The following is an 18,264-nucleotide window of genomic DNA, read 5'->3' on the forward strand; positions in this document are numbered from 1 at the left end:
ATGGTGGCCCCATAAGGTTATGATAGAACCAAACAACTCTATTGCCTAGTGCCCGTCACATACAATTATACACAGTCCATATTCTTGATGATAAGGGGTGGCCGAGTTACTGGTTTACATATTAACTATTCTACAGCTTTATCATAATTTTAGAGTGTACTCCTTCTATTCACAAATTTATTGTGAAGCAGCAGGCCCTGTCACACAAGCAGTGGCCTCAAACATCTTGTGTTATTATGTTTCTTAATGGCATCATTTTCTCCTGTGCTTGATTTGATCTTGTGTTATTTTGCTTATCACGTTCTAGGAGCAATAGGCTGCAATTAATATGTATGTATACACACATATACAAATATGTACACACAGTCACACATGCATACAGCCTAGGCACGGAGCTCCACCATTGAGGATTGTGGAGTGCACTCTGATGCACACGCAGATGCAGTCACCTATCCATGTGGTTCTCAGGATGTAACCCCAGTGTTAAGTGAAGCAGGACCATGATACTCCAGCCTGCTCTGCAGGGGCTTTGTGGGGATTAAAAAGTTGGCCAGTGGCATCACCTGTGAAGGTTTGGATATGAGGTGTCCCTCCCAGAAGTTCATTTTAGACGATGAAGGCACGTTCAGCAGTAAAATGATCAGATGATGAGAGCTGTGACCTGATGTGTGGATTAATCCATTTGTTGGATCAGTAATTTGGGTGGATTCCTGGGTGGGATGTGGCTGGAGGAGGTAGGTCACTGGGGGCTGCCCTGGGGGATCAGGGATCATATGTGTCTTGCCCTGGCTTTCTCTCTCTGCCTCCTGGATGTTCTGCCCCATCTTAGGTCCAGATCAATGGAGTTGGCTGACCATGACTGAACCTTTGAAACCATGAGCTCAAAATAAATTATTCCTCTTCTTTTTGGCGGTGGTTATGAGATCGAACCCAGGGCTTGGCCCATGCTAGGCAAGTGCTACATCCACAGCCCTCTAAATTGTTCTTGTCAGATACGATGTTCACAGTGACCCAAGCTGGCTAGCACCTAACCTAATGAGCTGGGCACAGCGCAGGGTGTGCTGAACCTGAGGTTTGGCCAATGTGGAGCAAAGGACTAAATCAAAGATTTATTTCTGCTCTTGCAATGACTGAATCTGATCAGAGCCCAGAGCAATCGAATCCCTCTCCCAGGTTTGGCTATAGCTTAGTGTCCTAGAAAGGTCTGGGCTTACCTAGGTTCTAGAATCCTTCTGCTCAGTTTTTGGTTATTCAAGTCCATTATTATTATTGCTATTTTAGAAAACAAAAAACAAAAAAACTAGGCATTGTCTAAAAGCAGGGTCACAGGTTTTGAGCTGTTGTCGATGCTTCTGGAGGGGCCCAGGCCCAGATCTCTGGTGCCTCCAAGCTGAGCTGCACCTTCCCTACCATAAGACCCCCCTTTGAGCTTTCCTTCCACCCATTCCCTGTCTCTATCCACCTTCACTTCACTTTGCTGTTACAATAGGACCCCAAAGCACATCTGCACATGTGCCCCTCTGCACACTTGGGGCAGGGTCTCTTGATGTTGGCATCAAAAAATGGAATCACTGGTGCACACACTTAAAATGTTCATGGGCTTGCAAAACTGCCCATCAGATGATTTACCATTTCTTATCTTTACCTGCGGCACAAAATACTATTTTTATTCTAAAAAGAACCGAGCTCTTCAGCAAGCACCTCTGCTCTGAGCCCTGGGCGCCCTCCTGCGGTCCTGCTCCATTTGCCTTTCCCCCACTAGGGCTGTGCTGCAGCAGGACTCAGTCAACCCCTCCTGGCATGGGCGTCCCTCTGGTTGTATTCAGAGCTAAAAATGTTCAGCCTTCCTTTGGGGAATCCTGTGGCCTAACTTGTATTCTGAAAGGCAAATATTATGTCAGTTAGGTCACTGTTGAGTAAAGAAGCAAGTCCGAAATGCCAGGTTCTGGTGACATCCAAGGAGCGTTGGTCTAGGAGCCATGACCTGGTCTCAGTCTGCAGCATGGTGCCAGGCCCCATTTCCTACCTATAACCTCTGAGGACATCTTAAAGAAAAACAGTACATTTATTTTGTCTCCTGTTAATTTGAAATATCGACATCTTGTCAACCACTCAAGGGCCCATTTGTATTTTCTCAAAAGAAAGAAAAACAAGTCTCTCTCCCCACCCCTGCTGAGAGAGTGACACTTTGACATTCTGTCCTCTAATTTGGTGGGGAAAGCCTCTTTCCTCTTCAAATGGCTGAGAGGAAAACTGTCCCCACCCTGAAGGCACACAGGCATGCCTGGGAAGGGCGTCCTGTGTGTGGGGAAGCCACAGAGGGGGAGGGGCGCTGGTGGCCAGCGGGCCAGGAGGGCCGACCAGGCTGCTTTCCATTTTGGAATTCTCTGTGTGAATAGAGGTCATTGTGCGGCTGGGATTCCAGCAGTGCTGACTGTCCCCAGCGAGTTGGGATTTACTAACCCTCGTGGTGACCGAGGATGCTGGAAAGTGTTTGGCAGAAGGTGTTTGACAATATTTGCCTGTTTTCTGCTGGGAGCTGCCTCCAGGTCACGTGGCCATGATTATTTTAGGCTGCCTGGCTGCCGTGGTACTTGTTCTTGGAGGGGGCCTGTCTCCGGGGTGGTGGGGAGGTGGCGAGGCCAGGAGCTGGGAGGAGGAGAAGCAAACAGTCCCAGCCCAACTCCAGAGACCAGCCAAATGTCCCAAGAGCTCGGCCCTATCAGCCTGGCACCAGGGTGCGAAGCCAACGTCCTTCCCTGGCGTATCTTCCCACCTTCCAGACAGCTCCACATGCCCTGGACAGAGATGGGACAATGTGGGTGTAAATATCTCAGAGAACGAGATTTGGTTGTAGAGCAAGGCTCCTAGTTTTGGGGTTTTTTTTATTTTTAAGTACTTTGCACCAGGGGTGAAAATATAAAATGGTAAAGTTGTCAATGGGCAGTTGTGCAGCCCCATTAACATTTTAAGTGCTACACACAGCTAGTCGACTGATGCCAACTCCCCCAGCAGGTGTGCAAGGGGCACATGTGAAGATAATCTTTGGGCTCTATTTGTAATACTAAAGATGAGATTTGGGTACAGCTTAAATGCCTACCCAGAAGGCACTGGAGAATCAGTTCTGCCGCTGTCTCGCATGCAATACTGCATGGCAGTCAAAGTGAGGCCACTCTTCAGGAACTAGCATGGCTGTAACTTCTGCACATTCCTCTAAGGAAGAAAGCAAGCTGTGGCTTGCTCTAGAGTAGGATGGGCTGAGGAACACTATGCTCTTTATAAAGGAGAAAATACTAAGTTTAAAAAAAAAAGGCACACAGTTAAAAAAGTTCTAGAGGCACATGAATGCACAGGCAAGTTCTATAAACACACAAATGTACACACACGTCACTAGTAACAGGTTGCTTTAATGAAAAGGCTACAAACTGCAAGAAGGGATGGACTTCTTGGACAAGGAAATGTATCACTTGTGTAAATAAAAGAAAAAACCCATATTTATTGAGTGTACTTAGTGTACTTATTTCTTGACTTTTTTTTTCCTAAAAAGCTAATAAAATAAAAAGAAAAAAAAGGAAGACAAAGCAAAGAAGAGATTTTAAATGTAAGCATCTCAGTATTTCCAGGGATACATCAAGTCAAGGATACCTCAGTTCAGATTTATCTCTGAGCTCCCAGGCAGCCAGGGCAAAATGGGGACAAACTGTCAATTATACTCTTTCCTTGTGAAGAGGAGGGGGCTTCCAGTTCCTTTTGAGAGAAAGTGTTTATATTTAAATTATATTCTATACATAATTACTCTTGGTCCCATGGCCTCCACCATGTTTTAAGCATCTCTGTTTCTAACTTTAGAGAAATGTCCTACATTTTCTTCCCACTGTTTAATAGCTCCCCTGCCAACCTCTCCCACCTCATCTGTATCCCTGTCCTTTCGGGCTATGCTCCAGCCACTCGGCCACCTTCCTGTAGATCTGGAACGAGTGCAGCCTGCCCCCTTCCTGGAAGGAGCAGTGATGCTGTGGGTGTGCCTGGGTCCCCACTGTGGGGAGGTCAGTGCTGAGTCCCTCCCTGGGAGTTAAGCTCAGCAGGATGTAAAGAGAAGCCCAGCTCCCAGGCAACCCTGGGGGCCACCTAAGTCAATGCTTGATGAAGGCTTAAGCCCACAGCCTCAGTCAGGGTCACCTCTGAAGGCCATTACTGCCTGGGAACTCCTTGTGGATGCGGCCACTTTTTGTCCTCTGAATAAACCACCTGTTTGCAATGCTGTTGAGTCTGGGGAGCCCAACCTACAGCAGGAGAATCTATGTCAAAGATGTTCCCTGAGTGGCATGCTCCTCTGCCCCCAATTTCCCTGGGGGGGGGGGTGTCAGTGAGGGCATGCCATATATTTATCCACTGAACTGTCACCCAGAGGGGCCTTCCCGTGCTGCTCAATTGAAACAGCCACTGTGATACTGTCCTATGAGCCATTTCTAAGCCTCTGCCCAGAACTCACCTCTAGGGATACATCCCTTGTCTATTTATGGTTCAGTCCCTTCTCGGCCTGCCTTACTCACCTCTGTGTTCCCAGAGGCTACAACAGTGCCAGGCAAATAGTAGGTGCTCAGTAAACATTCCTTGAATTAGTTAATGACATAAAATCTATCTTAAACATGCCCTATAAAGGATCTCAGAGGACAATTTGATGTTCTTTGAATACCTTGGTATCTTTTGATGACAATGAGACTAAGAGGTATACATATTCTAATCGGATTTGTCCTGGAAAGCAAATGTTTTACTAGAAAACAAAAAATCCATTGTGACTTGGAGGATGAAATTTCTTCTGGGATAACCTGTGTGTCCCTTTATTTAGGAGGATGGACACCTGGTACAGAATTCTGCACAGTAGGAGTACTGGCTGTGCCAGGGAGGAGCCGAGTCCTGTCCAGGTGGTCCTGGGGGCCTCAGAAGGAAGGGGGCATGCGGAGGAGTTGCAGAGCACCCAGGCCATGCCAGACCCCGTTCAAGCCCGTGAACGTCCCATTTCCTCATTGGGACTGCACTGTGAGTTAGATCCTGTCCCCATTTCCCAGGTGTGTCCACCCAGGCACAGAGGGTTAAAGACCTTGCCTGAGGCTCCACAGCTGGTAAGTGTCAGAGCTGGAAGCTGAGCCCCAGCCCAGCAGTCCATCCAGAGGCTGCGCCCTCACAGCCTCACTGTTGCCAGGCAGATGTCAGAGAATCACAGAGAACCAGACACAAATGATTCCGTTTTCTTCTGGCCTCTTTCAAATGTTTTATTCTGAAACGTATAGCACCTTGGCTTATTAAAGCAAGAATGCCTGTCCATCTCTGGCATTGCTAGAAGCTCCCATTCCCAAAGTCTTTTGCACAAATGCCTTATTCTGTGTCCTAGCATTAGGGGAAGGGCAGGGGCTCATTCTATCTGAGATGTAGAATCAAATTTTAAGTGAAAAGCAGCAAATGCAATGAGATGAGCTTATAGGGAAAATGATGGAAACACGTCAAAGGGCTGGGAAAGGAGCTCTTGAAAGCCACCTTTGCTATTCACGGGGCAAAACAAGCTATCTGATGAGCCTGGAAGGGGGAGGCCACGTTCCTTTCTGAATGCTTTCCCTAAATGCTGCTTCACTCTTACCTCTGCACGGATTAGACTATAAAACAGAATACGATCGTCTCATTAAAGTCCATCTGCTTACTTTTCTGATCCATCCCTCTTTTCTCTCCCTTTTTTCTTAAGCCTGGGTTTGCAGTTAAAGAGACCTGGCCAGATTCCTGCCTCTCCCACTTCATGGCTGTGTGCATTTTAAGACAAATGATGTAGCTGCCTCCGCTTTGCTTCCTCTTCTGTAAAACGGGCCTCACACACTAACGCCACTGACTGTGAGGAGGGAATGAGGCTCGTGTACCAAGGGCCTGACGTGGAAGCTGGGACAGAAGAGATCTGAGTTCCTCTCCCTTCCCACTCCTCTGTCCCTCTCCTTCATTCCTTCAAGCTGGCTGGGCTGCACCTCTGAGCAGTAACAGCCTTCACTGCCAAGATCCTCTGAAGGGTGAATCGCAGGCGCAGAGAACTCTGCTGTTTAAAACCACAACATAATTTCCAAGTAAAGCTTGTAGAAGAGAATGTATCTGTAAATATCAAATGTGAGGGCAGCCACTTAAACACCATCCAATATGTCATCAAGGCTAGGAAATTCAAATACCAAAGAGAAAGCAATGCTACTAGATCATCTTTTTTAATGTTATTAGTGCTAAAATAATTATAGTAAAGTTGTAATTCATTATTAATTAATCATTTATTCTTTCGGGGCTCCTTGGTCAGGGTAAAAAGACCTCTTGTTCTATAATTTGCAGCAAAATAATTATAATAATGATGGATTGATTAATTAATTAATAATTAATTATAATAATGGATTTTATTGAAATCAATTAATAATATTCATGTAGCATTCAGGTCTTACCAGTGATTTATAATGAAAAAAAAATCTTTCCACAAATAAAATAAATGAGAATTCAAACCTCCAAGTTAGTTAGATTTAAGTTAAGCATTTTGCATATACCAGAAAGTTAAATAGATTTCATGTGGGTTATTGCATATCAAATTATCATGACGATGTCAAAACCTCCAAGTGGTGTCCCATCCTGTGTGCATGAAGGTCTACGTCTCTCTTCACATTTGCTAAGAATGGAAACTTACCATTGCAGAGTGGCGGGAGTGGAGTGGGGCTTGGATGCTCTATTATTTTCTTTTTCCTCATCTGTTAAAGGAAAGAAAAAGGAGCTAACTTCAGTAGGAAGCAGAAGGAACACGTAAAAGGCCTCTCCACTCCCCCGCATTTCAAAAGACAGTGTTCCCCTCCAGTGGGGACGCTGTGGAACAATATTTTAGCTTTTCCAATATTCACCATACCTTAATATGAAAATCAATCAATCAATCAATCAGTGGAAACTGACTTTTGTAGAAAACTCTTAGTCAATTTTGTTTTTATTTGGCAGGATTTGTCAGTCTGAACGGCACCTTCGTCCCTGGATGGTGTGGATGTGCTTAACCACTTGCTGTTTCTCAAGGGAAGCGGGACCTTTGACTCCACGCTGTTGGCCCTAAGAACAAATCGACCTCACTGGCTGCTATGGGTGAGTGTGACCCCCACAAACTCATGCTGGAACTTGAGCCGCAAGGTGATGGGATGAGGTCACAGGCCTTTGAGAGGTGATTAGGTCCTGAAGGTGGAGTCGTGGGAATGGGATTAGAGTCCTTATGAAGTAGACCCCAGAACACTCCCTCACCCCTTCTGCCATGCCAGAACACAGCGAGAAGGCGCCACCTGGGAACCAGGAAGTGGTTTACCACATCTGCAGGTGCCTTGATCTGGGCTTCCCAGCCTCCAGAACTGTGTGGGGTGAGTTTCTGGGCTTTATAACTCACCCAGTTATAAAACAAACTGAGCAGATGAAAGTGCTCCCCATTGGCTCTGTGAGACCCCAGTGGAGCAGAGAGGTATGGAGGACAGTGAGAGCACAAGAATCCAGTGGCCACACAATAGCACAGGGCCCGCAAACTTTTTTTGCGTATGACCAGATAGTAAATATTTCAGAATCTTCAGGCCAAAAGGCAAAATCAGTAATAATATTATGTTGAATTTACAGGATAAGAAAACAAATTTCCACAGAAATCTGATTGACAAAATTCAAAATATAATAGTCATCATCACTGAGTGTAATTTTTGTAGTATAGACCTATGACTGAGAAGAATTAAATTATTTCTCTGAGTTGGGATTCAGTTAGTGTTTCTTATTATCAAATAGATTGTTAAAACTTGATAGATTATAGAAAACTTTCTTAGCTTGAAGCCCTATGAAAACAGGCATCAGGCCAGATTTGGCCCTAGTTTTCTAACCCTCCAATACAACAATCAAAACAATAGATTCATCTCTGTCACCCTAAGGGAATTGCTCATGATTTTATCATGGATCAATGGAGAAATACAGTCAGTTTCTTAGCCAACTTCTACTGAACATGACTGTAAGAATGGTCAATATAAAATCATTTCTTGATCTGCAAACTTCAACTAAAGATAACTGGAACAAATAGTCTCAAAAAGAATGATGGTGTCAAAACCTACAAATATGATCACCAAAATTTAATAGAGATATACAAATAAGATCAATGAAATCAATCTCAGTCCTAAAATTTACAAGGAAAAGGATCCATACTAATGGAAATAGTTCAATATAAAATGGCATATACTCCATAGAACGTTTTTTCCTAAAATTTTAATTTAGCTCAATAAGGATGACATTTATCAATGTTGGTATAATTCTGATTAAAATGTTTGCTCATAAACAGTGTGGTAGGAGCTAGAGCTGCTTATTCAACAATCATACATACTCACCTTCTTCTTTATTAACATAGCCCTGCTTTGGAGAGGTCCATGAACCCAGAGAGTGACCCTTCTCAATCCTAGAGAGGTGGGTGGATGTGGGCCATTTTAAACCAATCATGATAATTAATCTGTCATCGAGCCACTGATTGGATCTGGTGGGGCATGTGATGTGATGTGATGCTGGCCAGTCACAGGTAAGGAGAAGCCCTCTGGATGCTTCGCGGAAAAACATTTTTCCCTAATTAAGTGGAATGGGTAAGAGACTCTGTCTGTCCTACTTTTGAACGTAGCTGTAGCTGCGAGAGGACACGAGATTGGGAGGGACACAGCAAGCTTAGGATTGGGAAGGGAGCTGCCTGACCACCAGGTCAACCCCAAGGAGACAGAGAAGAATGGGGAAGGCCTGGGGCTCCAAGGTCCTGCTGTGCCTCTGATTAGCATCCCTAAACATGGCCGCTTCTTTGTCTGTGAGATAGCACAGGCTCCTCAGCTAATGGAGCTCTTTCCAGTGGGAATGCTTTTCCTGCCCCCAGAACCATCCTAACCGATACACAGGCCAGCTGTTCTCAGGGACAGTTATGTCAAAGTGGGATTTACAGCTGTCCATCCTACTTTGTCAACTTGAAGTTCCTTCTAGATGTTTCTCATTCTTCCAAGCCGGTAATAAATGACTCCACTTCTCAGAAGCCTTCCTTGATACTCTCCCAAGTCAGGAATCACTGATCCCAACTCTGTTCTATAATAAATCACGTTTTTCTCTAGTGAATAGTTTAGCCACTGGGTGATGATTTCTGTCCATAGCCATCTCCTCTACTTGAGGGTAAGCTTATTAGGTGGGCAGGGTGTATCTTAGTCATCTTTGTATAATCTAACACAGTGCCTTCTACTTGGTATTTAAATAGTTAAGCTTGCAGTTGCCAATCTTATGAGGAAGGGGCAGGATGATAAAGGGCATGAACTGGTGGATCTCAAAAGAACATAGGTAAATGACCACACAGAACAATAGTCAACCTCTGTGTTCACAAAGAAACAAGAAGTTGGGGCTGAGGCTGTGGCTCAGTGGTAAAGTACTTGCCTCCCACGTGTGAGGCACTGGGTTCAATCCCCAGCACCACATAAAAATAAAGATACTATGTGTTCATCTACAACTAAATAAATATTAAAGCAAAAAAAGAAACAAGAAGCAAACAAATGGCATGAACTACTTGCTTTCTGAGAGTAAAGCAAATTTTAAATAATGATTACTCCCGGTGCTAACCTATCCATGGTAAAACTGGCATTCACATAGTTCTTGTTCACAAAGTGTTAATTGGTATAATGTTTTTGTTAAGCAATTTGCCAATAATGAGAGCCATCTAAAATGTCCATTTGGTTGGACTCACAACCCAATTCCTAGAAACTGTACTAATATAACTGTACTAAGCAAATAAAAAGTCTGGAAAAAACTATCAACTGTATTTTTCTAAAAGGAAAAGTATATAAATAACCTAAATAGTCCTTTATCTATCTTATACTGGTATGTAATTAACATTTTTGTTCACCCTAAAACTTTCTGGTTTAAGGTGGTATTTTTTTTCCTGCATCTTTGAACTTCAACATTTTGGTCTACCTGGACAAGATAACAAAAGACCTAGATTCTGGTATTAGCCCCAAAATTTATTGACCATGAATAAGGCAATCATTCAGCTCTCTTGAACACCATCTTTATTCATCTATAACAATGTCATTATAGAGTGCTATTATAATAATCATACTAATTAGTTCAAAAATATTTATTGATTACCTAATTGGTGCCCCCTAGACACTGAGGATAAAGAAACTAAATTCTTGGTCAGACACATGGTGGTACATGCCTGTAATCTCAGCAACTCAGGAAGCGGAGGCAGGAAGATCACAATTTCAAGGCCAGCCTCTGCAACTTAGCAAGGCCCTAAGCAACTTAGTGAGACCCTGTCTCCCTGTCTCGAAATAAATCATAAAAGGGCTGGGGACGTGGCTCAGTGGTTAAATGCTCCTGGGTTCAATCCCTAACACACACACACACACACACACACACACACAAAAAAAAAAAAAAAAAAAAAGAAAAGAAAAGAAAGAAAGAAAGAAAAGAAAAAAAGTAAACTCTGGCCCTTGAGTTTGGTTGGGAAAAGAGAAACACAAACAGTGAAGAGAGGCCACGTTCAGTAAGAAATGACAACTGTGCTACACAAAGGCAAAGAGGAGTTTTCCAACCCAAACTGCATAAGGAGCAGCTGTCAGAGGCGGCTTCCTGGAGGAAGTGGTATGGAGCAGACTCCCAGAGTGAGCCCCTGATGGATGCCTGATGGCAGGAAAATGGGGAGCAGTCAGGGGTAGGATGGAGGAGGTGAGAAACAAAGACCTGGGGACCTGAGAGATCATGTCACCTTCCCAGAAGCCAAGTGGCCGCAGCACAGAGAGAAGAGGTGGAGAGACACTGCCAACATTCCCATTGTCCTGTTTATGCTTTAGGGCAATTCCTTCGAATCAAGACCAACGACAACAAAATGCCGACCTCAGAGGTCATTGGGCAGATCAAGTGAAATGGGCCTAATGCGGAGAAGAGCAAGGGTGTCCTGGCGGGCACTGGCAAGCCAGGGGGCTTTCAGAGCAATGCGTGGCGGGGACCCACTGCCAAGGTGGGCAAGGGAGGCCGCCTCCTTCCTGGGGAAGGTTACTGGGGCAAAGACAACCACACTTCCCAGGACTCTGAGCAGCTGACACACACCAGGGACATCAGAGCTCCCCGCAGGAGCTGGTGGTCTTGAAGGAATGGTCAGTGTTTCTACAAACATTTTTTTTTTCTGTTTGCAGAAGTAATACATGTTCATTCTTTAAATTTGGAAAATATAGAGGAAGTATAACTCTCTGCAAGTCCCTTTCAATGGAGGAGAATATTGACTTTTTATCCCATTAACCTCCAGTCTTCTTTCAATATTCTCTCTACAGTCAGGCACACATATACTTAACATGAACCATATGAGGACCTGTTATGGTCTAGTGTGATTTGTTCCCAAAAGCTCATGTGTGAAGCAATGTAAGGATGTTCAGAGGATTAATCCACTGATATGGATTAATCCACTGATATGGATTAACTGGTGATAACTATGGCTGGAGGAGGTGCTCACTGAGGCATGCCTTTGGGGTTTATATTTTGTCCCTGGCAAACAATGAGGCAGCTCTCTCCCCCACCCCTTCACTCTCTCAGATGCCTGGTGGCCTCAGACTTCAGCTGCTTACTCCCACCACCCTGTGCCTTGGTGTCCTGCCTCACCTCGGGCCCAGAGTCATGGGGTTGGCCAAACTCTGAAACTATGGACTGAACCTCTGAAACCTCTGTAAGCTTTCTCTTCTAAATTGTTCTTGTCGGGTCTTTTGGTCACAGCAACACAAGCTAACTGAAACAGGGCCATTCCACGAGTCCTGGTTATAGCCTGACCTGTTCATCTTTGAAAGGAAAGGTCAGACTCCGAGAAGACAGCGCTGGGGAGGAGGAGCACTGGGCGGAAGAAGGAGGGTCTGGGACTCCTCCCGGATCTCCCACTCGGGCAGGGTTTATCTCTATTGCGTCAGGTTTTTTCCTCAACTGAACTTTGTGGTGTCTCCATTTCTGAATGGAAAAGAACTGGCTTTGAGGCAGACACACCTGGGTTTGCATTTCAGCTCCGTCCCCCACTCTGGGTGGAATTTTGAGCAGTAACTTGACTCACCCCTGCCTGAGGCCTTTACCTGGAAAATGACAATCATAACCTCTCACCAGGATGTTTTGAGGATTGACTATAACCATGTCAGTTAACAACTAGATACATTTTTAAGAGAACACCATCATAAGAGTAGCCTTCTTTGATCAAGTACTTAAACCAGTTACTGCGCATCGTTTTCTATACTCTGTGAAAGTGCTCCCAAAGTGCTGAGAAGAAGTTTTACATGGCTGTTTTAAAAATAAGGAAACCAAGATCTGAAAGGGTCAAATGACTTGCATGAGGCTAAGCAAGTGGTGAATGGTGACCAGAATTTACTTGGTGCTTGGCAGGACGGTGGCTACTGACAGTATTTAGACAAGGACTGGTTCTGCCCAAAGCCAACAGGGACCCTCCAGCCCGGCCATCAAACAAGCGCCCTCTGCCTCTTAGGCTCTTCTTCCCCCTGGACCCCCATGACTTTGTGCCTCAATTCAAGGGTCTGAATGCCTTGCCTTTCCCTCAGGGGCTATGTGTCCCTCCCAGACCTGATCTTCCGTTTCAGGACTCTCAATCTTCATTCTCCTGAAGGACAGGTTACTTACTCACTCATTCATCAAATACTTATTGAGTGTCTACTACATTCCAGCCCTGGGCCAGGTGCTAAAGGATGAGAAAAACAGACACGGCCTCTGCTCTCTTGAGCTCAGAATTAATTGTCAGCAAATAAATTGCAAGCTCTGTGGGCAGGTCCAGGAAGCTGTGGCAGAGCTATAGTGGGATGTGAGGTGGGGGGATCTGAAGGACGAGCAGGAGCCATCTACCTAAAGGGGTAGGAGGGCACAGTGGGTAATGAGACTTCAGGAACTGGCCAAGGGCCTTTTCATTTTTTATATGCAGAAATGCCTCAAGCCAAATAAGATTCCTCCTACAAAGTGCAGCTTCAGGCCAGCAGAATGCACGGAGCTGTCCTCAGCACACACAGAGCCAGCGGGCTCCAATGTCCACCTGCTAGTCCAGCCGAAGCCAGAGAACAGCAGGATGCTTAAAGGTCCCCCGCCAAGATGCCCCCCCACCCGTGCCTGGTCTCCTTGCTGCTCTGTCTCCTCCCACTTTGCAGTCACGGTTCCTAACACACCACGGGGATCTCAGTCCAATTTCTCTGCATCTGTCTCCTGATACCAACTCTGGTGCTAAATCTCCAGATTCAGATCCTGCTTCTGCCAATTTCTAGCTGCGTGACTTATAGCAATCTCTGGCCCTCGGTTTTCTTATCTGTAAAACAGGGATAAAATCAAACCAAGCACACAGGGCCCTGTGAGGATGAATTGAACCACCTGGTACAAGGGACATGCTATAGCAGTGTTCCCTACGCCTACAATAGCTGTCACTCCTCCAGAAGGGCCATGCGCTCGGATCCCTGTCCTGCCCACCTCAGGACAGGTTTATGCACTGTGCTCCCAGAGCACCCTGGCTGCTCCCTAGCAGAGTCCTCACTGCAGGATGTGGTCACTGTTTGCTCGGTGGCCCGTATGCCTTGCTGTAACCAAAGGCCATACAGATGGCTTATAACCAGAAATTCAGTTCTCACAGTTCTGGAGGCTGAGAAGTCCCAGATGAAGGTGCCAGGAGATTTTGCATCTGATGAGGAGTCTCTTCCTGGTTCATAGATGCTCTACTCACCCTGTTCTCAGGTGGCACATGGGAGAGGCTTTTTTAAGAGGGGTCTCTTAAATAAGGGCACTAACTCTATTCATGAGGGATCCATCTCGTGAGCTTGTCAACTCCTAAGGTTTTACCTCCAAATAGCATCCCTTCGGGGGTTAGGTTTCTATGTATGAATTTGGGGAGGATAGAGCTGTTCAGCCTACTGCACTGCCAGCAATTCTGCCCTGCTCTCTGGGAGATCTGGGGACGAGGACACCCCAGCACCAGCCCACAGTAGGGCTCCAGAAGTATTTGTGGAATTAATAAGTGACTCGAATAACACCACAAGTAAACGCTGGGCCTTCTCATCTGCTTTCAGCAAGCATGCAAAATACCATTGCCCAGGGAGCACCTACGGAGGTCTCATAAGGGGTCTGACACCATGCATAGCTTTTCATTTTGTGGCATTTGATTTCCACTGCTGCTCTAGAAAGTGGACACTTTAACCTGTGAAACATCAAATACAGCTGGGCTTGGTGGTGCACGCCTGTAATCCCAGCAACTCAGGAGGCTGAAGCACGAGGACTGTGAGTTCAGAGCCAGTCTCAGCAACTTAACAAGGCACTTAGCAACCCAGAAAGACCCTGTCTCTAAATAAAATACAGAAAATGGCTGGGGATGTGGCTCAGTGGTTAAGCACCTCTGGGTTCAATCCCTAGTACCAATATATACATATATCAAATACAATAGCCAAAGTGTACTTAGCACTTCATTAATGTTGTTAATTATTAGTATTTTCTACTTTTGCAGAGAAAAAAACTGAGGTTCAGAGAAGTGAAGCCATTTGTCTGAGGTCACACAGTGGTGGAGTAAAGACAAAGATCCAGGCTAGTTGATGTCAAAAACTCCCCCCAACCCAGACATCTTGAGCTTCACTCTCTTCAAGCCTTAATGGACTGAAGATTTTAGAGAACATATTATCTCCCTAATCATTTCTTCCTAATTGAATTCCCAATATTTGGGGACCTATTCTAGAATATTTCTTGCTTTGAGCCAGTTTGGCAGAGCTTAATATTGAGGGAGAACGTTTCTAAATTAATTACCTCTTTTCAAATCCAGGAAAGGTTCAAGTTTATGTGAGTCTTGAGTTTCACTTCAAAGTCCTAATTCTATTTCCTTTATTACACTGACCCGGCTGCACCTGGCCAGACCCCACCTGTTGGGAACAAGTAGTTGCCAAACGTCCCATGTCCCCCATCCAACTCCTTCCCCGCCCCTGCAGAGAGCACCAGCCAATGATCAGGGTGCTTGGCACCCAGGCCTTTGGCAGTGGGCACCAGCCACTGGCAGCAGACCCTTCTCCCCGTGGGAACAGGGCTAAGTCCCAGACAAAGCTGTAATGTTGGCAGTCTTGCTCCGAGGGGTGCCACACCTGCTCCCTTCCCTCCTCTGGGTGAATTCCTTCCCAACTCTGGCATAGGAAAAGGCCCATATAACTTTGTTACAAAACCCAAAAGCCATAAAAGAAAAGATGGATAAATTTCACTACATAAAAATTCCAAAATTTCTATGTGAGGGAAAAGAAAGCACAAAGTACAAAGATAATGGCTTCTTGGACACACTGGGATCATGCCACAGACAATGACCTCATCTGCCCATCACGGAAAAGAGCTCCATAAAACCAGGAGGAAAAGGACCCGGAACCAAGAGGAAAAACAGGCAAAGTACGTGGCAGCTGATGGGAAAACAGAAATGATCCTGAAAGGTGGAAAAACGATCAGTCTTAATCCAAGCAAAGAGAACCCTTGCTAAGACAGCATTGCTCATTTGGCCAAAATCCAAACTGGGACTGCACAACTCTTGCTGTGGGAAATGGGTGCCCTCCTGCCTCCCAGGGGAACACAAAAGGTGCCACCTCACATGGAAGGTCCCCTGACATCCCAAATGCCCTTTATATAGCAGCCTCACATCTGGAATTGTTCCGACAGCCACCCTTGGACATATATAAAATGATGCAGACATAAGGAGATTTGCTGTAGCTTTTCTGTAACCACTACAGTCTAGAAGCAGCCCAGGTGTTCATCTGATTGACTAAATTGTGATACATCCTCGAAATGGAACACTATACAACTGTAAAAAAAAAAAGACTAACTCCCAACAAACAGAAGAATGAGGATGTTTTCTATAAGTTTGTTGATATGGAGCACACCTGGGTTAATCATTTTAAGTGAAAAAAAATAAGCCACAACAATGCATATAGTGTGCTCTTTTGGGTGTTTAAAAAATAAACCCATATAGTTATATTTTCATTTGTATAAGGAAATACTGGAAGAGTATATACTAAAATGGATAAGAGTAGTGCTAGCCACTAGGAGGCCACAGTGGTGGGTGGGAGCAGAAAGAAATGCAGGCAAGACTTCTTGATAAGCACCTTTGAAAGCACTTTGGGTTTTTGAACCATATGAATGTATTATATATTCAAAAATACTCTAAATCTGAACAAATGAAATTATTTTCCTGGGGAGAGGTTTCTCAGAAGAAGAATCTACTCAAACAGTCAAGTGGTGCTGGAGGGTCCCAAACTAAAACCAAATTATAAATACCCATAATAATCTAGTATGGCTTTGTCGTCCATTTCCTTCCCTGGTTCTCTGTGTGCTTCATAAACGCCTCCTGAGCATCTGCTGTGCACAGGCCCTACTATTTTAAGTGCTGTGAGACACAGTCAGACCAAGTCCCTTCCTCTCAGAGAACTATGGCTCAGTGATCACTGACAGAGAAGCAGGGGCCCTTGCAGGGCTGGGAGCCCAGAGCAGGGAGCGCCTCATTCTCCACCAGGCAAGAGGCAGAGTCAACCGGAGAGGCCAGAGTGGACACAACAGACTCCTGGGGCACAGTGGGCCACCCTTGATGACAGGGTGGAGGCGGAGATGACGAGGGAGAAGACTAAGAGGTGTCCCTGATCACATCCTAAACGCTGGGCCTCATAGGTCAGCCAGCAGCCTTGCAGCTCAGGTCCCGACCATGATGAAGCCCCCAGAAAACACCCACAAGATCCTTTAGGCAGAGCTGAAGGGCTGGGGGTGCAGCTCAGTAGGGGAGATGCACAGGGCCCAGGCACTGCCAAAATAAAGTAGACCAAAAGCAGCTTAGTAGGACTGTCTCACAGAAAACCTGCCCGGGACTTCAGTCATTGCCCTAGCTCTCCGAGTAGCTAACTGAACCCATTTTGCTGTTGGCTGGGAGCTTCCACCCCCACCTTGAAGGAAATATGAAACAGCCCCCTGCACACTGAACTTGTGTTCTCTCTGGGGAGACACCCCATCTCACCACCCACCACCGTTCCTTCTTTCCAGTCAATAAAGCCAAGCAGTTTCTTTGGCCTTTTTTTTCCCTGCAAAGAATTTCAAATAAAGTTCAACTACACTTCCTCTTCTCTGGAATCCCTTTTATGAAGTTATGAGACCCCGAATTAGGTAATAGACTGAGCTCAATGATTGAGCTCAATGGAGAGAGAGATGTAACTTTCGCTTTAGGATCCCAAAATGTGATTCTATTTTAACATGATAATGATGAGTCACGCTACCTTGTGATCCACAGTGACCCAAGGTTTCCTCTGCCATCATGCCATGTGCTGTGAACATCCTGTCACCACCAGACAGTCAGCCATTGCCGTGATGAGTCAGGGAAGGGTGGGAAGGTGGAGAGAGGAGCGCAGTCGGGGTGAAGCAGGGGAGTGGGGAAGAGCAGAGGGAGCAGGGCACGGTGGGGACAGTGCTGGGAGACACACACCCACGGCCCAGTGACTTGTGGAGAGAAAAGGAGTGCTCTAGGAGGTAGGCGGGAGATTTAGGCATCAGGGGAGTGGTGGCCTGAAGCTCCAGGACGTGGGCGCCTCTGGATTAGATCTCACAAATTCTGTTTCCCAAGGAGGAAAACAGGATCCCAGGGTCCCACTACACTCCTGCTGTTTGGACCCGTCGTGGCAACTCAGTCCTCTGATCCTCTCCATCCCTCTATCGCAGCCTCATCTCCTCAGACCTGGTCTTGCGGAAGCCCTGCAAGGGTCTTCCTGGCTCAGGTCCCACTCGCACAGGACCTCCACGTTATCCTTGGGAAAACACCACCTCCATCTTGTCACTCCTCCACCCACCTCATCAGTGGCACCTCAGCCATTAAACTCTAAGCCCCTTGTCTGCAGTTCCAGTTCCTCAAAAATCCGGCTTAAACTCATCCCTAGCCCTGCTTCCCCAAATCCTTCAAACCCGTGGCTCAGGTCAATCTGGAAAACTCTTCAAGCTCAAAACTTGTCTCATGCTCTTTGCCTCCTTTTTTTTTTTTTTTTTTTTTTTTACCATCACTGCAGGAATCACATGGATTGTTTAGGGTCCCGACACAAATGCCACCTCCTCCAAGATGTCACCTTCCAATCCTGTGACAGATTCAACATGTATCATTAGTAAGTCACTCAGAGATCCTGTTCAAATGCAAAGCACGTTTCAGGGTCTCTGGGGGGCTCAAGATTCTGCATTTCT

General features: G+C 45.7%; 1 protein-coding gene across 3 annotated transcripts in view; it reads right to left on the reverse strand.

Annotated features, from left to right (window-relative positions):
• The window catches only part of Rfx4 (regulatory factor X4), a 128,322-nt gene that overhangs the window by 102,094 nt on the left and 7,964 nt on the right, over window positions 1–18,264 (reverse strand). For all 3 annotated transcript variants that reach the window (XM_026398580.2, XM_026398571.2, XM_026398585.2), the window contains exon 2: window positions 6,698–6,758. The gene's annotated coding sequence lies outside the window, so the exon portion shown is untranslated. The remainder of the gene's footprint in view (window positions 1–6,697; window positions 6,759–18,264) is intronic.

The sequence above is a fragment of the Urocitellus parryii genome, chromosome 5, assembly GCF_045843805.1.
Source record: "Urocitellus parryii isolate mUroPar1 chromosome 5, mUroPar1.hap1, whole genome shotgun sequence".
NCBI classification, from domain to species: Eukaryota; Metazoa; Chordata; class Mammalia; order Rodentia; family Sciuridae; genus Urocitellus; species Urocitellus parryii.